This window comes from Nicotiana tabacum, chromosome 20 (assembly GCF_000715075.1).
Source record: "Nicotiana tabacum cultivar K326 chromosome 20, ASM71507v2, whole genome shotgun sequence".
NCBI lineage: Eukaryota > Viridiplantae > Streptophyta > Magnoliopsida > Solanales > Solanaceae > Nicotiana > Nicotiana tabacum.
Window position 1 is genome coordinate 90952148 of NC_134099.1, and position 22597 is coordinate 90974744.

At 38.2% G+C, this 22597-nt stretch overlaps 1 long non-coding RNA gene across 1 annotated transcript; it reads right to left on the reverse strand.

The window, feature by feature from the left end:
* Positions 1-3018: 3018 nt before the first annotated feature.
* LOC142174888 (uncharacterized) lies at positions 3019-11395 on the reverse strand. The gene is made up of 2 exons (XR_012703968.1): positions 10847-11395; positions 3019-3451 (listed from the first exon to the last, which is right to left on the reverse strand). It is a non-coding gene; the product is annotated as an uncharacterized LOC142174888 (long non-coding RNA).
* Between the last annotated feature and the right edge of the window lie 11202 nt (positions 11396-22597).

The window sequence follows — 22597 nt, forward strand, 5'->3', positions numbered from 1 at the left end:
GCTCTCCACCTCGGTATACTCCATCATCTCACTCACCTCTGAACTACACGTTGCCTGATTCCTTTACAGCCAAGGATATGTAGGCAGCTCAGATACCAGGGCTCGGTCACATTCCCTTTTTCTCTTAGTTTTGGTTTCCTTAAATAAGGGTCGGGTCAAAAAACTTGTCTAGTCGTTCTTTGTCCAAAAACTCTTCGCGTTTCCAGTCAAAGAGGGGCAACTGTAGACATGTGATTTTTGACCCTCCCTAAGATTTTTTATATTTTAGCATGTAAATATTTAATTTAGGACCAATAGAGTTATTTCAACTAATTTTTACTCTTCTACTTTATTTTATTACAAGAAAATGAAAATTACAAAAAATAGTTTCATTAATTTTTGTAGTCGTTTTTAATCTTGAAAATACCAAAAATAGTTTTATTTTAATGGTTAGTCTTATTTTAATAGTTATTTTACTTAAGTAAGATTAATTAATAAATGAGGTAAAATTTTTAATCTCGTTCGCGGGGAAAGAATAAAACTTGGGCTCGAGCAACTCATTTTTAGGCCTAATTTTTAGACCTAACCCATAATTCTCAAGCCCATAATTCCTAGGCCCATACATAATTTCCGTGAAGCAAAAATCACGTGCACACAGCTTCCCCTCTTTGCCCGAAAACACAAAGAGTTTTCGTGCAAAGACAAAGTGAGCGGGTATGAGCGATTTTTGATCGTTGGGTACTCCGTGTGAAACATTTCTTGAAAGCATTTGACCGAACCTTTGCTTCAGAGGTTTCCTACATATCCTGGGCTAAACAGGAATCAGGTCAATGTAGTTCGGGAAGTTTCGGTAGCTGGGACTACCGGGAGCTGTGTCTTTGCTGTTACCGACGTGGTTGCTGCTGATGCTGCTTGCTGAACGTCCTTATTACACCAAAAGGAAAAATTGAAACTGAACTAGCTATGCCTATCAAACTATGAGTTACAAGATTCCTATCTACAATTCTCTTGAAACTTGATCTTGAGTCTTAGCTGATTCTGCTTGTAGACTTCGATCTGAATCTTGATGCTCGCAAGTTGTAGGCGCTTGTTTATTTCTGCAGCATTGAGTAAGATAGGATCGGCGGAGCTCGTGATTTCGACCAGATTTTGAGTGGTCCACACTTTGTTTGCTTCAGTATTTGGGCTCATCTTCTTTTCGTTCTTTCCTTCCTTTCTTCATTCCGGATTGAGACTCACTCCGTAGGTCATCTCGATCCATGTGCCTCGAGGTAAAACCTGCTCAGGCAACAAAACAAACAAACGAACGAAATTTTCTGCCCCAGTTTTGCTGGGAAAATTTCGTGAGTTAAATGTCATAAATCTACAGAATTGATGAGGGAATCGGGAACCTCATGTCTGAAAGGCGTAACTCAGGGATTGGAGCCTTGATGTTTACAAAAGGCAAATCGCTCAACTCAGGGATTGGAGCCCTAAACTGGGAGGATTGCCAGATTATGCCGGAGAACTGATCGGGTTATGCTAGAGAAAAGGGGAAAGGTCCACGGGTTATGCCGGGGAAGTCATCGGGTTATGCCAGAAAAGGAAAAGAGTCCTCGGGTTATGCCGAAAAAGGGAAAGAGTCCTCGAGTTATGCCGGGGAAGTCATCGGGTTATGCCGGAAAAGGGAAAGAGGTCCCTGGGTTATGCTAGGGAGGTCCCTCGGGTTTGGCGAGATCATGATGATGATTGTTTTCGAAGTAGAACAAAAAAGAAAAAATAAGAAAAAAAAGAAGAAAAAATCCGGCAAATCCCCACAGAAGTCTCCCCTTGTAAAAATCCTCAGCAGAGTCACCAGAGCTGTCACACCTCCTTTTTGCACGCCTACCCCGAAGGGTAAATGCGCGAGGGAGTTTTTCCAATTTAAGTGACAATATTCGAAATGGGATTATTTATTTATTTCAGAGTCGCCACTTGGGAAAGGTTTGGCTTTTGGTGTCCCAAGTCACCGGTTTATCTTGAATCCCAAATCAAGGAAATTTTCGACTTTCCAAATGAAGTCTGCGAACCAGAAATTCTAAGTAAGGAATTCTGTTGACCCGAGGGAAGGTGTTAGGCACCCACGGATCCGGTGGTTCTAGCACGGTCGCTTAAATTGTTATAATGGCTAAATATCTGATTTTAATACATGTTATAACTTGTGTGCTTTTATTAAGTTTAAACCGTTTTTATTAATATTTTTAAATAGAATTGCAACGTCGTGAAAATGCATCTCGGACCACGTCACAATAAATGCACCCGTGGTCGTTAATACGTTTCGACTCCGTTGAGATTTGGATTTGGGTCACATAAATGCGCACCCGAATTTAAGAGTGTAATTTAATTAAAAGCGCGTCTAAAGAGTATAAAGCATTATTATCTTTGAGGAAGGCCGTGAAATTCGCTAAACGGCTCATCCCAAATTCTAAGTATTTTTAATATGTACATTTATGAGGGCCCGCAGTTTGTGCGTTTTATTGGGCGAGGCACAATTCATTTATTTTAAGGATATCCTAAAATGACTACATTTCTATTAAACTCGTCTCTAAAAAAAGGAAAAAAAATCCTAGTTCATTGCATGCTAAAGAAACGTGACATATTAATGGCTAGATCAATACAAGTGTTAATGGAAAAGAATATTACAAAGATTGAAATTTTAAGCAAGATCGAGGTTGACAAGATGATACATTCGAATAAGATTAATTATCCTAGAACTGGGCTAACTCCACAAACCAATAATTACCTGGGACTATTTAAAACTAAAATTACCCTTAATTATTAATGCTTATCCGAAAATCTATTAGATCTAAACGCTAAACCTTCTTGCTAAATTCATGCTTATTAGATTAATGCTCTTAACTTGTTACAATGATTCGTGCTCCCAAAAATGTAAAACTACTGATTCTATTAATAGCCGCTTTGTTTAAATGGCGGGCCAATGCGAGTATTAATTACTACTCTACGTTATTGAGACTGTATTGAAGCAAGGAATCCAACAAGAGAGTTGACGTATATCGCTAATCAGTTGGTATTAACTAACACAATATGAAAATTTATGTGAGATACATATTTCTTAAAATCAAACTGAACCGGGCCATAACAAATTTAAACAGTCCAAAGGTCCGACAGGGTACATACAGACACCTATTAGATTATGCGTTATACCATCATCGTCAGCTAAGTTAAACTAAATTGCTAAACACATGGTATACATCTAATCAATATAACAGCATACTACTTAACAGTCCACATTGGTTCGAGTACGCCCCAATTTATACAAAACAAATACGATTAGAATAAGCCCAAACAAATACGAACTAATTGAATCATTTTATCCTATTGCTACATCTTAAACACAGATATTGTGAAAGCATGTGAATGTTTCATTCTTTGTTTATTTCAACTCAACTTCCAATTCAAGCTTACATCAACCCATAGTTTCAGAAGTGTGTACCTGGAAACGTTTACAATTGAAGAGAAAAGAAGTCAGCAAAGCAGCAACAATACACAGGCAATAGCAAAGGCAGCAGTTCCAACAGCACCAAATACCCTAGAAATATACTTAAAGGAGGCTCGAAGTGATTTATGAAACCCGACAGCAACTAAACAACCCAAACAGACTCAACTGAACTTGAATTTAAACCAAAACTGGACCAATAGATAGCCAATAGGTTCCAACAAATTGAAATTAGTCGAGCAGACCAATGTCAGCTACTGGGACTTGACACTAAACCAGAACTCACTGAAGTAGTGTTTTGTTGCTTTCGCTATCAACTATTTTCAAAGCCTCTCTTCGATGCTATGTGACTCTATCTACTTCTTCCAACTCAACTCTCGCTCACTCTTTATTCTCTTATGTTTTTCAGTCTTTTTAGCTTGTGTATCTCTATATCCTTGTGTATTCTGTGTATCTCTCTATGTCTATTTCTGTTTTTCTTTTCCTTCCTCTCCTCTATCTATGTCTGTCCTCTCCTCTATCTATGTTTGTCCTCTCCTCTATCTATGTCTATATATGCTATTAGAAAGAAGAAGCCCCTTCCTTTTGACAGGCTACCCTGGTGTAACCATAAATCCTAATCTGTCATCCCACTTAAAGTTGTCTAGGTATAGAGTTATTATTTTTAAATCTTCTGAAATTCAAAAATGTAGTGCCTATCCTACTGTACAGCAGGTTCCACTAACATTTCCATGTGCATTTCAGCTTTTTATTATTAAACTCATCTTACACCTGACTTCCATCTTTAAAGATGTCAGCCAGTGGTGTATTTGCACTATAGATTATTCTAGTATTTCAAACCATACTCACTGGCAGTCCACTAGCACTAGCCATTTTTCAAACTTTGACACCCCAAATTACCCCTGAATCCACTGATTATTACTGTATTACCCTAAGTTTAGAAGTCTGAAGTTACAACCTATATAAACTTACACTTAACACTGATTTCAGGTTGAACTATTAGATTACTACAGCTATATCCAATTCTCAGCTTAGGCTCAAACAAGTCATAACACATAAGGGGTGTTAATCAAATGGCATGAGTTGGTCATATTGGGAACCAATCCTGACCAACTCAAAAACCAACTGATCAACATGGAGTTGATAATGCAAGCTAAGGAATGAGGCAGTATCAATCAGGTCTTAGCACAGACAAGAGAAACATGCAAGTAATTACACTGACATGAGCAAACTCATGCTTCTCTAGTTTTCAGATAATTTTAGTTAACGACATTTATTTAATCGACTATACGAGCTCTAACAGATAACAAACAATCGATAAACAAGCTAGACAAAATAGGTTACCAAATGGCTTCAGTGACTTTAGACATAACAGGGAAACTATATGAACTAGCTATTCGACGACTCTAAATAGGTTGAACACGGAACTCACAATAGGTACAATTAACAAACAAATAGAAGAATCGACCAAATAAAGGGTCTTATGAAGACAAACAGAATTAATTGATTAAAAAAAATAGAAAACTCACATAAACTAAACTAAACATGTAAAGAGATACGAATAGAATCACTAACAGAACAGAAGGAAAGGAAAAATTACCTCGGAAGCTTAAAAACAAGGATGACCCAGGCTCGAACTGGACTTCACTTCTTTGAGGTCGAACGGACTTCAATCGAAGTGTTCTCAACTAAGAACACCTCGATTAAGGTCTATTAGACCCCCAACTCCTCTTTTAATTGGACAGACCCTCATGGTTTTGAGTTTTAGGGTTCATACAGGCCGATTTGGGGCTCGAAGGGTTCTACCTAGATTCAAACGGAACCACCGTGGATTAGGGTATGAGGGAGGTCAGGGGAGTAACTGGTGTGAATTTGGGGTCGGTTGGTGTAGGTTGAGGTTTGGCTCGAATCTTCAAATGAAGATTCGAGACGATGTAGGTTGATTCGAGCCAAACGGTTTGTAGATTCGTGTTCAGGGGGTCAAGGTGCACTAGGGGTGTTAATTTGGTGACCGGCGGCGTTGATGCCGCCGGGTTTCAGGCGATGGGGTAAGGGGGCGGCGCTAGGGTTTCGTGGGGATCGTCTGGTTCAGTCCCTGAGACGATGAAGACGAAAGGGGGGGGGTTTGGTTATGGGGGGTGTGGGGTGAGAGATGGGGGATTATATACCGGGGTGGTCGTTTGATCATAGCCGTTAGATCAGTTGAGATCAACGGCCTGGATCTCTCACTTAAAGAAAACGACATCGTTTGGTTAAGTGAGACCGGGTTGGTCTTTGGGTGGAATGGGTCGGGTCAGGTAGCGGGTAAGGGAGATGGGACGAGGACCGTCAGATCAACTTGGTTTGAACGGCTGAGATGGGTTGTTCTTGAAACGACGTAGTTTTGGTATCAAACTACGTCATTTGGTGGCCTGGGAGATGGGTCCCTTGGACCGGCTGCCTTGGGCTGGTTTTGGTGCTTTTGGGCCTCGAATTTTCCTAAAGAAACTGGCCCAATCCGATTTTTAGACCAATTTGCACTCTTTTCTTTTATTTTCTAATTTAAAACACAATACCTAATTAAATTAAAACTAAACACATATTAATTAACACTTAACACAATTATCACACACATATTAAAATATTTAAATAGGTAAAATCACACCATGGCAACAAAACATAAGACGAAAAGCATACTTTTGCGATTTTTCTTTAAAAACCAAACTATGATTTAATTAATTCCTAAATATACAATTAAATCCTAAATAAGCATGTAATATATTTATTTTATATTTCGCGATTAACTACAAAAAAGTAAACATTTACGGACAAAAATGATTATCAAAAATGTCACGCAAATTCTCAAAATTGTACCCGAAGGTAACTTGTTTTATTTTCGATTTCTTTTGGAGTAATTTCCGTGAAGCAAAAATCACGTGCTCACAACCCTAAAACCCTAAACCTATAAAAAGGAGCTAACCAAAAATGCCTAAAGGGGATCTAATTGAAAAAAGATCTGAAGCGCCGCTTCAGCATATAAGTGACCCCCCTCCCTGATTTCTGATCTCCTTGGAACCACCCCTTCGTTTTGCTTCTTCTTCTCCAATTGGAAACCAGCGAAAAACCTTATCCCTTCCCTCCATAGCTAAGACTTACACATGCTAGCATCTCTGGAGCAAATCAGAACCAGAAGAATAAAACGAAAAACAGAGGAGGACGGGAAGACATAGCAGAATCGGCAGGGGAGATTAAAACACTCAATTGCTTCATTCATTGACAAGCAAATAGAGAAATTCACATTTACAAGCTCGTCTTCATCGTGTGATTTCAACAACATTGTGACTCCTCACACTTTTCTGGTTTAGTTGAGTATTTTTTTCAATTCACAGTCGAGGTCGAGGTTGATTCTGTTTGGGTGAGGTTCCCGGTCAGGGTCGTCGAGTTCCAGTCGAAGCGCCGGTTCTCAATTTTGCTATTACGCCGATGCCATGTTGCTGTAAACAACTTTGTTGTAAGACTTGAAAGTGGACAAGCTCAAATAAAGGTCATATCCTCTTATCTTGTTGGCTGTGTTTGTATATTGTTTCATTGTTGTGTATATAGTTTCTGGTTGTTCGATGGAATGCCTCAACAGAAAGCTTGAAATTATATCTTCATGCATTCACTATTTATAATCAGTTTTCCACAAATCTGATCATAATCTCAACAACCAGAGTCCATAAATATTTTGTTGTTTCAATTACTTAGCGTGAAATCTCCTACAACTGTCGCTTAAAGCAAATCCTGGTGCTTGTCTGAGGTACTAGGAGCAGTAGTAGCATTTTGTTTCTGATGAGTTTAATTTGTCAAGATTATGATATTTATTTGTGATTATCTAGTGTTTGAATCGATTTGATTTGTGGAAGATTTGAATTTTTTGTGATTGTTCGGTGTTTGGTATAAGATAATAACATAAATGAATTCTTTCTTTTGATATTAAGTTGTCGAGATCCGTAGTTGGTTGTCTAGTTAAACTACGTTCTATTCTACATGGGTTTTGATCGAGCTCTTGTCATTGAGGCCTTTTTAGCTTGTGATCGCAATGAAGAACTAGCTGCAAATTATTTATTAGAACATGCTGAAGATTACGAAGACTAAGTGCCAGAATCTTTTAGCAATATTCTTTTGCACACCACTAACAGGTCTTGAGTTGATTTTAATTACTCATGAGTGTTTGTAAAGGAGGTTTTACTTTAAATGAGCGTCCAAAATTCTTGTCGAGTTGGGAAGGTTCGTTTGGTAGCTTTGCTTTGCAGTTACTCCAAGTGAAAGGAATTGATCACTAGTGGAAATTTGTTCCGAGATTGTAAAGAATTGCTAGTTGAGGTGTGCCATATTAAATAACACCAATAATTATAGCCCTCAAAACTAAATTTAGAAATCCTTTTGATAGAATAATTTGAGGCGTGTCATGCCAAATAAAATCTCAAAACTCATGGCCCTCAATTAATTTGAATTCTTTAGAAATCGAGGTGTGTCATTAGCAAACTTTCCATGGCCCTCGCAAATCTAAAAGTGCGTAGTTGCTTTAGGCGCGCTAGTATAAAAATTACTTTCCTAAACTCGGGTGTGCATTTCATGTGACCCAACTCCAATTCTCAACAACGTTAAATAAAATGTGTCCTGGGCCACGGGTGCATTTCATGTGGTGTGGTTCAAGGTATGTTTTAAATAACGTTGAATTTTCCTAAAAAATAATAAATAAAAGCAGTTTTAAAGTAAAAATGCACATAGGTTTAATAGTGTATTAAAATCAGATAATAGGCCAATAATAACAATTGAGCGACCGTGCTAAAACCACGGAACTCGGGAATGCCTAGCACCTTCTCCCGGGTTAACAAAATTTCTTACCCGAATTTCTGTGTTTCGCGGACTGTAAAACAGAGGCAATCTTTCCTCGATTCGGGATTTAAATCGGTGACTTGGGACACCATAAATTATCCCAAGTGGCGACTCTGAATCTAATATATATATATATAATCCTGTTTCGATTGTCACTTAAATTGGAAAAAACTCCCTTATACCCCTTTCGGGGGTATGAAAAGGAATTGTGACAGTGGGGATTAGAAATAGGCCATGCATGTGGGACAAAGTTGTAGTATGTGATATTAAAGAACTAATTTGAGTAGTTCCTATTAAAATTGGTTGAGGGAGGAAGGAATTTCTATTTTCAGACCTTGTAGACTACTTCACATGTTAGGTGTTTGATGAAATTCCTAGGAGAGTTATACCATGGGTAATCTTCCTAATTATTAATCGATTCCCGCTATCTCTTTATAGATTGTTATTGCTAGAGGTGTTGGTGGATTGTAGAAACTTAAGGAAAAGCTCTTTGAGGTATGTATGGCTAAAACCCCCTTCTTCTTAGAAATTGAGCTCCCATGATGTCCCCGCATATGTTGTAAGTCCGGAATCTGATTTATGTAGTATTTGTTATTTCAAAGGATTTGGTGTTGCAAGAATATATATGAAAGGTGTGTCTCAATGTGTTCAATGTGCTATTCTTGGTAAATTGGGGATGTGTGAAGAATGTGAACTATATGCTAAATTGCCTAGATTTCAAGTCAAGTTTAAATTGTGATTATTATGCCTAATCATGTGAATCTCTCTCTGTGCTTACTGTCCCTGTGTTGAGTCCCCAAAGTCAAATGCACATGATGCAAACAAACGTGTCTACTAGGGATCCGGCATGAGGCTGAGTTATTCTAGGTTCAAAAACCTGGGTATGTGTGCTAGACTGTGTACCCGAGCGGACAACTCGAGCCGAGGAGGGGGCTACGTACCGGGAACCAAAAGGCCATCCGGCTTAGTAACTTGTCCGAGCCACTTTCTTATTTCAAGGTATGACACTAACAGAATAGGGAGTCTCGACCAACGAGCACATCCCCGAAGATGAGAAAAGAAGGGTTTTCGTAGCAGTTTATATACAGTTCAGATAATATCAAAGCGGCAAAAAGCATCACTTAGCACATTAGGCCCAAACATGTAACAGAATCAAATAAAGCCAAATATAACAATTCATTTTAAGCTCGAATTCTTGAACCCTGAACCAGAGATTCTGGTTTCGGTCCCCAGCAGAGTCGCTAGAGCTGTCACACCTTCCTTTTTACCTACACCCTGGAAGGATGTGTAAAGGAGTTTTTTCCAACTTAAAGTGACAATCGAAATGGAATTATTTATTAAAAGATTCAGAGTCGGCACTTGGGAGATTTATGGTGTCCCAAGTCACCGGTTTAGAATCTTGAATCGAGGAAATGATTGACTCTGTTTAACAGTCCGCGAACACAGAAATCCGGGTAAGGAATTCTGTTAACTCGGGAGAAGGTGTTAGGCACTCCCGAGTTCCGTGGTTCTAGCACGGTCGCTCAACTATTATATTCGGCTTAATTACCTGATTTTAGTACATGTTCAAACCTATGTGCATTTTCAACCTTAACCACTTTTATTCATTTTTAGGAAGATTGCAACGTTATTAAAACACGTCTTGAACCACGTCACATAAATGCACCCATGGTCTTTGACATACTTTAACATCATTGAGATTTGGATTTGGGTCATATAAATGCGCACGCGAGTTTAAGAAAGTAAATTATTAAAAGAATGCGCCTACAACAACTACGCGCTTTCAAATTTGCGAGGGCCATGGAAAATTTAACTAAATGGCATGCCTCGATTTCTAAGAATTAAAATTAATTAAATGAGGGCCATACATTTGAGATTTTATTTGGCATGGTAGCATGTAGGAAACGTTCTCAAATCTGAGCCTATCTATGTATAATTATTATTCTAAGAAAAAGAATTAACTAATAACCAATTTCAACAAATAGAAATCAACAATCATACAATCACATATGAATTGTATAACATGTATACACACGGTCATTCTCAGAATTAGCCAAAGACTTCATTTATGGAGTCCAATTGCTAAAGAAAGAAAATAAATAAATAAATGATGATGGCCTTGAATATTTAACTTCCTCCACTGATTCACGATTTACAACAAACAAAATATTGCTATTATCGAATCACAAAGCTGTATCACCAAGCCTTAACTAATTAAAATAACCCACTTAGTGATTCACATAGACAACTCACAGAAAATAAATTTTATAGAGCCGATTTGCAGCTCATGTTTCTTGAAGCCAAGCTTAAAATTGCATACTACCGGTTTTTGAAGAAAATAAATGATACAAACATAGGCATTCAATAAAGCAACCACATCCGATCCATTACAGGAAATCTATTCAAATATTTCAAGTAATTCAGTCTATGGCCAGTTAATAAGATCGAAGACTAAACCAAACAAAAGCATAACAGTGGGCTTGAAGCTTCATTGCTTTTCAAAGATTTAAATATAAAACGAAAGAAACGCACCTAGAAATCACGAATTGCTTAAAATGCCGAATAATGGATAAAAGAGTGAAGATGAAGCTCAGCGTGACAACAACAACAACAACAATTCATGGTAGCAAGATTTCATTATCAGCTTTTGTAGCCAAAATCTCGAGATTTTCTGCACCTCTTTTCTAGCTATAGTACTTGTTATTATTTGCACAGAATCAATGGAAATGGAAACGAAGGTTGAGGAAAGGGTTCTGCCTCTTGAGTTTGTGGAATCAGAGATTTAAGATGATCAAATCAATTATTGGTTCTGAAATTTCAGGAAAAAACCCACTCTAAAAGGCCATTTCTGATGCGACGTTCGTGTCTGTGGGTGAGGTTTCCGCTTCTGGTGGATTTTTTCTCTCTAGCCCTTTATTTTAGGAATTAACATTATAATATAGGGGTAGGAATTAGGTTTCAAATGGGAAAAGGGTATGGGCTCAATATTTTTGGGCCTGAAAGGATCTGGGTCATGAATTTAGACTAATTAACTTTGGGGTAGGACGACTAAATCAATTTTTTTTCATTTTCTTTTCCTTGATTTTTAAAAATCCTAAAATAAAAATCCTAGATTATCCAAAGATGTGAAATTAAGCTAATTAACTAATTAGAAAAATTATAAAAGCTACTTAATCCTAAAGCAAAAGAGAAAAAAATCTATAAAAGGAAAAAGTGTAAAAATGAAGCAATTTTTGTGATTTTTAATTTTATAAAATAAATAATTACTGGTAAATTCTAAAAATATAAAAACAAAAAATTCAATGCATGATATTTTGATATTTTTTTCACGATTAAAATAAAAATTAAACGTCCAGGAAAAATGCAAATAATTAATAAAAATCTACAAAAATTCCTAAAAATGGCAAATAATTAAGAAAAACTCTATTTTCTTTGATTTTATAGGAGTATTTCATGTAGGGCAAAAATCACGTGCTCACACTTACAATTTGAATTGCTCTTTTATGTGCCAATTATCTTAATTTGCAAGTTTGATGTTGAAAGTGAAAGTGATGTGGAATGTGAGTTATGAAATGTGGCATAGTGCCAAATATGATGTGATAATTGTGGCCCTAAGTGCCTATGAATTGTTATATGCGAAATAAAGATTGAAATAAGATGATTAATGGAAAAGGGTAACGTCTTGGTAAGACGGCTTAGCCGATCAGGCCGTGATCGGACGCTATGCTACACACATGATGGTATTGTGTTGATATTAAATCCGAAAAGTGAAAATGAAATAATGAATGAAGTATATGTCTCAAATGAGGCAATTTAGCCGATCGGGCCGTGATCGGACTCCGATCAAGAAAGCGGTGGTAATATGATTGATGATGCAATAATATGAAATGCCCCGACCCAAAGCTATAGAAACTTCGTGAAAGTTGTGTGATTCCTTTTATTTGATGATGTGGTGATTGTTTGAAGCTTTTGTTGAATTTTTATGATTTCTTTGTTCTTGTATGATAGTTCTTTCTATTGATATGGTGTTTATGATTTCTTTTGTTCTTGTATGATAGTTCTTTCTATTGAGATGGTGTTTAGTTATACATACTTGTGCTATTCGACGACACTAACGTCCCTTTTGCCGGGGGCGCTACATCTTTGAATGGATGTAGGTGGTTCCATAGCAGGCAGTGTTGGTTGCAGCTAGTGGCGCATCCTCTTTTCAGCCAACTTGGTGATCCCCACTTTATTTCGGGGACCTATATCATCTGTTCATCATGTCTTGTATATTGAGGTATAGCCGGAGCCTTGTTGCCGGCATTTTCATATTTCTCTTCAGTTGTATTTAGAGGCTCCGTAGACAGGTTGTGGGTGGTGTCAGGTATTGGAATTAAATTAGAAGTATTGGTATTGGCAAATATGTTTTCATTATCATATCTATAAGAACTGTAATATTTTGGACATTATGGTTGAAACTGCTAATGGAAATAAAATGAAAGTTGTTAATGAAATATTTACAAGGTATGATTAATGGAGTTCATCTCCTCTTTATTCATGGATTAATTTTTGGGTAGAATGAAACCTAATAGGCTTGCTCAGTCGGCTTGCTCGGTTGAGCGCCGGTCCCGCCCCTCAGTTTTGGGGTGTGACAAACTTGGTATCAGAGCCTAAAGTTTTATAGTGTCCTAGGATGTCTCGGAGCCGTGTCTAGTAGAATCCTTCTTATTGGTATGTTGTCGACCACATCTATAAGTTAGAGGCTATTCGGACATTTAGGAATTTCACCCTTCTTTGATACTCCAGGTTGTGCGGTAGAACCCAAGATAGGGAGCTAATTTCTCCGCTATGTCTTATTCTCCAGATGAGTAATCTCGATACTATAATCCACGAGTTTGAAGCATTAAGGAGGGAATGACCCCACCATTGAATCTGAGGGAGATTGCCCAAGCGTCTGTTGGGGTAGGACGACTAAATCAAAAATCTTTTTTTTTCATTTTCTTTTCCTTGATTTTTAAAAATCCTAAAATAAAAATCTTAAATTATCCAAAAATGTGAAATTAAGCTAATTAACTAATTAGAAAAATTATAAAAGCTACTCAATCCTAAAGTAAAAGAGAAAAAAAATCAATAAAAGGAAAAAGTGTAAAACTGAAGCAATTTTTGTGATTTTTAATTTTATAAAACAAATAATTACTGGTTAATTCTAAAAATATAAAAACAAATCCTAAATGCAATGCATGATATTTTGGTATTTTTTCATGATTAAAATAAAAATTAAACGTGCAGAAAAAATGCAAACAATTAATAAAAATCTACAAAAATTCCTAAAAATGGCAAATAATTAAGAAAAACTCTATTTTCTTTGATTTTATAGGAGTATTTCATGTATGGCAAAAATCACGTGCTCACTGCTGCCCCTCTTTGCTCAGAAACATAATTCGTGCAAAGATAAAGTGAGCGGATACGAGCGATTTTTGCCCGTTTGAATATTCTGTGGGAAATATTTTTAAAAGATTTGACCGCACCTTGCTTCCGAGGTTGCCTACACATCCTTGGCTATAAAGGAATCAGGTCAGTGTAGTTCGAGAAGTTTTGGTAGCTTGGACTACCATGAAGCTGTGATTTCACTGTTGTTGTTATTGCTGCTACTGCTTACTGAACTCCTTATTACACCATGTCAAAATAAAAAGAAGCTAGACTAGACTATGATCTATGCATTACAAAAATCCTATCTATATCTTCAAACTTTCTCTTGTGGTTCTTGTTGCCTTGTTGAATTGTATTCTCCCAGCGAAATCCCTTTGTTGCCGACTTGAATTGTAATCTGAGATATTTTTCCTTTTCTCCAGGTGGACACCTGATTGTTGAACTCGAACTGTATTCCCTTGCTCTCCAAGTGGGCGCCTGACTGCTGAACTTGAATTATTTTCCCATGCTTTCCAAGCGGGCTCCTGATTGCTAAGCTTGAATGTATTCCCTGCTTTCCAGGCGGGCTCCTGACTGCTGACTTGAAATGTATTCCCTGCTCTCCAGGCGGGCTCCTGATTGCTGAACTTGAAATGTATTTCCTGCTCTCCAGGTGGGCTCCTGACTGCTGAACTTGAAATGTATTCCCTGCTCTCCAGGCGGGCTCCTGACTTCAACAAAATAGACAAAACAAAGAAAATTTTCTGCCCCCGTTTGGGTATCTGGGCACACATGCAAGTGTAAAACGGATCATATTACCAAATATCAATAAGAACTTGAAAGCTAAAACTTGAATTGTACTCCCTTGTTCTCCAGGCGGGCTCCCTGATTGCTGACTTGAAATGCATTCCCTGCTCTTCAGGCGGGCTCCTGACTGCTGACTTGAAATGTATTCCCTGCTCTCCAGGAGGGCTCCTGACTGCTAAACTTGAATGTATTCCCTGCTCCTAGGCGGGCTCCTGACTGCTGAACTGAAATGTATTCCCTGCTCTCCAGGCAGGCTCCTGACTGCTGAACTGAAATGTATTCCCTGCTCTCCAGGCGGGCTCCTGAGTGCTGACTTGAAATGTATTCCCTGCTCTCTAGGTGGGCTCCTGACCGCCGACTTGAAATGTATTCCCTGCTCTCCAGGCGGGCTCCTGACTGCTGACTTGAAATGTATTCTCTGCTTTCTAGGCAGGCTCCTGACTTCAACGAAATAGACAAAAAACAAAGAAAATTTTCTGCCCCAGTTTGGTGGCTGGGCACATATGTGAGTGCTAAACTGAATCATATTACCAAATATTACTAAGAATTTGAAAGCTAGGTCCCATTATCCAGGGAGGTCCTGACAATTCTTACATAAACGATAATTTTAAATCTAAGTTATATCTTCTAAAGGTGCGACTTCTGCTAAATCTTGTTATCTAAGAGGGTCTTTAAACTACTCCCCATTATCCAGGAGGGTCCTGAAAACTCCTAATTACATCCTATCTTAAACATGCAAACTTTGCAACCAACTTATATTCCTTGGGGTACATTTATGCTACTTATGATTGTTTCGATTTTTAAACTAGGTCCCATTTTACAGGAGGGTCCTGAAAACTCCTAATTGAATCCTATCTTAAATATACAAACTTCAAAACCAACTTATATTCCTTTGTGGTACATTTATGCTAGATTATGCTACTCATAATTGTTTTGAATTTTAAACTAGGCCACATTTTCCAGGAAGGTCCTGAGAGTTTACGGTCAAACCTGTCTGGTGCTTGCTTTTCCTTGCGGAGGGTTTCTTCGAAACAAACGAAATTTTCTGCCCCTGTGTCAAATCAAAGAAAAATCTTATCAGTTTAAAATGCGGTAGTTGGTTTGTGGCCTTGACTTTGAGGGCGGTTGCTCCTTCACTTCTCATGATAACTGATTTCCACTCGAAGATCTTGCTTGTTCCTTGGCTAATCACTTTCTCTGTTATCCTTATCATAGAAAATAACTCTTCTCAGTTTAGACCCAATACCCTCTATCTGTTGCATTACTCATGAACTAACATTTACCAACCTTTGTGTCTCACATGAATCCCAAAGCACGTCACTTACCGTCCACTCAATGTGTATGTTGTTCTTTCCTGACTTAACCCACTAGCATTGGCCTTGAGGTCTATTGCTCCTTCACTTGCCATGATAACTTTGATTTCTGCTTGGAAGACCTTGCTTGTTATTGGTTAACCACTTTCTCTGTCAATCTTATCACAAAAAATACCATTAATCTATTCGCCTAACACCCTCCATCTGTTGCATTGTCCATGAATTGATATGTACCAAACCTTTGTGTTTCACCGAAAATACCTTTGATTCGTTCACCTAACATCCTCCATCTTGTTGCATTGTTCATGAATTGATATGTACCAAGCCTTTGTATTTCACAAGGATCCCAAAGCATGTTGATTATTACTAGCTCAATGCGCTTGTTGTTCTTTTCTGACTTATGACATTTTGACGTGTTAGCCAGACCCCGTTTTGTGCAATTGGACAGTTGGTGGCAAATTTTGAAGTCATTTCTCACTTGTTCTAACCGCACAGACTCAGGAAAGAGGAAGTGAACAAGACAAAAGGAACAAAGTAAAGGACAAAGGAAAGAGATGATTCCTAACAAGAAAACTACAATGTAGAAACTTATCAGATGTGGATACCAACTCTAATGACCATGACATGCACCTATGCCCTATTCTGTCAAGTAAGCCTGATGTTCGAATCTTGTTGTACCTTTAAACCGTGAAACTGGGCTTCAATACTCCGATTATCCAATCTGATTCACAACCCTTGTTCGACTTGTAGTGCCCGGAGAGTTTTCACCATCAAGCCTCTCTCATTTGTTCTTTCTCTCAACTTATCGTCGCCTCAAGGTGCCCGCGAAGGTTTTTACCAATAAGACTCTCTCATTTTTTATTTCTCTCAGCTTTCTGTCACCTTACGGTGCCCGCGAGGGTTTTCCCCAATAAGACTCTCTCATTTTTGACTTCTCTCAGCTCCTGTCGCCTTACGGTGCTCGTGCGAGTTTTCACCAATAAGACTCACTCATTTTCATTATTTTTCTATTTTGACCAGAGTGTTACCCCTGATATGAATTACCTCTCCTTACTTGACTTAGCATCTCTCGAAGACTGATCAGAAGGTCTTTCTTTGGACCGTAACGTGGGCTTTTGGAAAGGGTTAGAAAGAAAGGATATCAAAGGCTCAAAACAATTCACATGGGTTCAAAATTACAACTTTCGGAATTAGATTTCTTACAACAACCACAACTTCTGCCCCAATTCTTGCTTGGGGACTTTTGGATTTTTACTTTGATGAGACCGAACCGTGAGGCTGCCTACGTATCCTTAAAAGGAATCAGGTCGAATGTAATTCATGACATAGGAATTACTCTGTTGTTGTGATTTTCTCTTTTCTCTTTCTTTTCTTTCTCTTTTTTTGCTTTCTTTTTCTCTTTTTGTAGTTTTTCTTCTTTCTTTTTTTTTTCTTTTCATTCTTTTCTTTCTCTTTTTTTCCTTTTTTTTTGATTTTCATTTTTCTTCTCTCCCTTTTCGTTCTTTTCTTTTCTCCTTTTTCCTTTACTTATCTTTCACGCTTGTGTTTCTGATCTTTGCTACTGATTCCGAAAGAGGGGTATGAAAGAAAATAAACAAGGCTCAAAGGGGTAACGAAGGATAAGGTGTTTAGATAGTAGAATAAAATGCCTTCATTCCAATCTTCAAAACATGCCAAGTACAAACAACACAATTAAACAAACCAAGAAAAACATTCGTAACATCTTTTGATTGCGCCAGACTTGATGACCATATCCACACATTCGCTTTCTACATCTGTTACATATAAAGAACCATTGGACAACACTCTCACTCTCATTACCACGAACGGCCCCCTACAAATTTGGGGAAAACTTGCCGTTATCTTCACCCGATGCAGCATGATGCATTTCAATAGTGTATTTTTATGTTCTATCTACCCCAGTTTCATACAATTCGGTCTTGAAGTGATCTCAAAATGCCTTCACTTATTTCCCTCCAATGTCCCTACATCTTCAACATTGTTTCGTTGCTTCGTGACGAAACTAATTTTTTAAGACCAAACTGAGAATTAAGCATGCAGGTCATGTTACTAGAGTCAACAGGAAAAGAACTATAAAAGAAAAGAGAACTAACCGAAAATGACTAGAAATCACAGAAAATAGAAAAATTGCATTAGACAGATGGTGAAAGGGTTTGGACAACAAAACAAACAAACTAAACTAGGGTTACGAACCTAGAACAAACCTAGACAACGCTAAATAGGTTACTATGACTAAACAAACTAGGCAAAATAAAAGGATAGAAAGGTTTGAGTCACAAGACAATATCCGGATTACAACCTTGAAATAACCCGGACAGCAGAAATGACAACAAAATAAACCACCAAAAACTCCTCCCTGGCTAACCAAGAAAAGAGCGTCTTTCCAATCATCAAACTCAACATCTTAGTCACTGACTTCTGCATCAACAATACTAGGACCTTCACACGTCTCCATCACATTGTTCTTAATAAATTGCCTTTGGGTTCCCTTTGCCTACTCGTTCTTAGGATCAACCTCTGATAGCGCTGAAAGCTTAGTAGCACGTGGACCTCCGAGGCTCCCAGAAGAATTCTCACATTCCTTTTCAAAATAAACCATACCCACCATATGCAGCTCATTATGCACAGGCGATGGACTTTGGCTAGTGTCTGCTGCATCTGGATTTTGCACGACAATGTCGCCTGCATCAATAAGCTTCTGAATCACATTCTTCAGATTCCAACACTTCTCTATGTCATGCCCCGGGGCATCTGAGAAATAGGCGCACCTTTGAGAAAAATCAAACTTCTTTGGAAGAGGGTCTGACATTTTTATCTATGTCGGCTTCAAAATGTCCAATTTCCTTAGCCTCTGGAATAGACTGCATATAACACTCCCAATGGAGTGAATGTTTTCTTCTTCTGTAACCTCTCGTTCTTAGAGGCTTGACTGGGCCGGAAACCTGATCCAGGGGGTTTTCGATAGGCTCGTGGGGGTAGATAGGCATTTTGTGGAGCTGGGTATTGGGATAGTGATGTAGGACTTTGGGAGTTCTGTGGAGAGAAGTGGTATTGGGGAGGATCATCTGGTGCATAAGGATATCCACGGGGACGATGTCGAGGCTAGAAGTGTTGATCGGGAAAGCCCATTGGATCATCTTTTCTGTTTCTCTTTCTTCCACCTAAGCTTACTAGGATGTTCTGAATGTTTTTCGAACAACTCATGATTTTGCCTGGCTTGATTCCCTCTTCTACTAGCTCCCCCATTTTTAACACTTCATTGAAAGGCTTCCCCAAGGCCGGGATCAAATGACTGAAGTAGGTGGGCCCCTGAGCTTATAGGAAAAGCTCAACCATTCTTCTTCACCAATCGGGGTATTGACTCGAGCAGCTTGCTCCCTCCATCTGAGCCCAAACTCCCTAAAGCTTTCCTCCGGCTTCTTTTGCATTTTAGATAGGGAGTAGTGGCTTGGGGTAACACCTGATCTGTATTGAAAGTATTGAACAAAATCTTGAGCCATGTCCCCCAATGTAGGCCACTTACCAACTTCTTGACGATTATGTCATTCCAAAGCTGCCTCGGTTAGGCTCTCACTGAAGTACGCCATCAACAAATCATTTTTCTCACCAACACTTCTCATTTTACTGCAATAATCCCTCAAATGGGCTACCGGATCTCCACACCCATCATACAAGTTAAATCTTGGCACTTTGAATCCTGCGGGCAGGCGAGCGTCAGGGGACACAGACAGTTCTTTGTAAGCCATGCTACCCTGGTCTCCCCTTCCTTGTTTGTTCTTTAAGGATTGTTCTATGCCTTTCAGCCTCCTGGGTATCCCATCTCGCCCTTTTCTTCCTGTGAACTCTTCATTTACAACATGAGGCCCATCCCGCGGACCCTGCTTGTATGAGTTGGGAATCTTGTGGGCAACCTCTGAGGGGTAATATTGGGCATCATCAGCTTTGAGTGGGTGTTCATTGTTTGGGATGGTGGATAAGACCGGAGGGCAATTTTTGGGAAAGGTAATTGGAAGATGAGGGATGGAGCTACTAGGGTGGTTGGGAAAGCCATGATAAACGGGTGGATCTGGAGAGTATGGGAGATCATCTGGCACTGTGACCGGTGTTTAGGTAAGGGTAGAATTTAGGAATCTAGGTGGTGGCGGGGGTGGTGCCTTCCCAGTCATCCAGGCCTGATACATGTCCGCCATGTGTTGTCTTAACATCCTCACCTCTTCAACCAACCCATTGTCCTGTTCAACCAATTGCTTTTGGGTACCTGTATCAACCAACTTAGTTTTGCCATTGCCTTTTGACTTTATGTTGTGGAGAGGAGTTACTACTTCGAGGACCACAAACCAACCACCTTTCTGCTATGAAGATATCAAAAGGAACAAAATGGGGTCATCCCGTTAGCGTTAGGGCATTTAACACCAGAAATATCACATTGCGTGCAATGCACCTAGCAACAATTAATGGTTCTAGAATGACTTCGAGGGTCATAAGGTCACTTGACATCATCCCAATCTTTCCATTTGAATCTTCTCTTTTCTTTTCTTTCCTCGCACTTCATAGCTCGCTCATTTTCTTTCCCCTTTTCTTTCTGATTGTCGCTCTTTTCTTCCTTCTTATTTCTCACCTCCCATAATTTCACCATCTTTTTTCTTTTTTTTCTCTCTTTTTTTTCCTTTTCTTTTGAAAAATAAAAAAAAATGATTCGATCGAACCCTATGTAGGTTGCCTACATATCATGACACCGCATGAATCAGAACTTTGCGTAGTCCGGGCAGATCGAGAATAAAGGAAACAAACTAACATTCTCTTCTTTTTACCTTAAGGACTATTCTTATAAGAAAAGAGGAATAAAAGAAGCAATTTTTTTTTTAATTTTCTAGACTTAATGTTCTATAACGTATTGCAAACTCAAGCTTAACGAGCATATATGTTTTGCTTTTTTTTTTCTTTCTTGCAACAAACACTCTATGGGAAATTATTAAGGAAAAACCCTAGAAGAGAAAAAAATATATATTTTTTGATTCCTTTTTTTAGGAAGAAGATCGAAAGAATAAACCACAGAAAAATATTTTGAATTTTCATTTGATATTCTTATGCAGGATTTTGAAACAAGCAATGAAAAAGATAAAACAACATGTTTTTGGATTTCAATTTGATTGCCTAAAGGAAGAAACTTTAAACAAAAGATAAAGTATGTTCTTTTTTCATCTATGTACAATATCCTAAAGTTCTTGGGAAAATAAAAGAATATTTTTTTTCATTTTTCATTAATTTCCCAAAGAAGAACCTCAAAAGAAAATCTTTTTGGATTTTTGAGATTAATGCCTTAGAGGAAACTTTTAAAAGGTACTAAAAGGGAATTATTTTTTTGAAATTTGGTCCTAATATAGTAGAGGAAATACAAAAACAATTCATTTTAAGTCCTAGATATTAGTTGCCTAAAGGAAAACCAATCTCAAAGGAATTTTTTTTATTTCTTATAACAAAAACGCAAAATTTCTTTTTTTTTCTGGATTTTCAACTTATAACACATTTCCACATACAAAATAAGAAATACAATAACAAAAGACTCGGCAAACTAACCTGACTATTACAAACTCTAACATCACCTAAAAAACTAAATACTACTATACAGGACTAGAAAATAAAACAAAAACAATTGACTCAAAAACATAAAATGGCTCCTCGAGCAGCTCCTGAATGCAGTGATCCTGGGGTATCTGTCATGCTCAAACTCCAGTAAGTAGATCCACACCTGTATGAGAAAACTTAAACTAGCACTATGTGAGACAATAACATTCCCTAAGACACATGCAAGACATGATTGAGGCTATTTTTGCAAAATGGCTTATTTGGCCAAAAGGTGGCTAGAAGTGCAAAATTTGGCTATGACCCCGCAAAGCCCAGAACCTAAGATTTACTAGGAAGACCGGACCCTATGTGGGTTGCCTACGTATCACACCCCGAAAGACGAGAACCAGGTTTGCGTAGTTCGGGCCGATTGGATACGGGCGAGAATAAATTAAAAAAAACAACTGACATATAGAAAACACATTTTTTTTCTTTTTTTTTCGAAAAATGATGAAACATATAAATCTTTTTGGATTTTATTTTCTTTTTTTTTTCGATTTTTTTTTTTAGAAAAATAATAAAAAGTGCAAAATCTTTTTGAAGTTTCCATGCTCTTTTTTCTTAATAAAATGTAACAAAAATATAATTGAGTCCTACTCGCTTCATCCTCACACTTCAGCCTCTCTCTTTTTTCCTTTTTTTTTTCATTCGCCCTCAATTATCATTGGTCCGCCAAATGACCTTTTTACCCTTGAAGAAATGCAACATGTAGCACATATGATGCATCAAGATGGTCTGTTCTTTTGGGTACACATGTTCTAGACGGACCCCACCCCTGTGTTGAGTCCCCAAAGTCAAATGCACATGATGCAAACAAACGTGCCTACTAGGGATCCGGCATGAGGCTGAGTTATTCTAGGTTCAAAAACCTGGGTATGTGTGCTAGACTGTGTACCCGAGCGGACAACTCGAGCCGAGGAGGGGGCTACGTACCGGGAACCAAAAGGTCATCCGGCTTAGTAACTTGTCCGAGCCTCTTTCTTATTTCAAGGTATGACACTAACAGAATAGGGAGTCTCGACCAACGAGCACATCCCCGAAGATGAGAAGAGAAGGGTTTTCGTAGCAATTTATATACAATTCAGATAATATCAAAGCGGCAAAAAACATCACTTAGAACATTAGG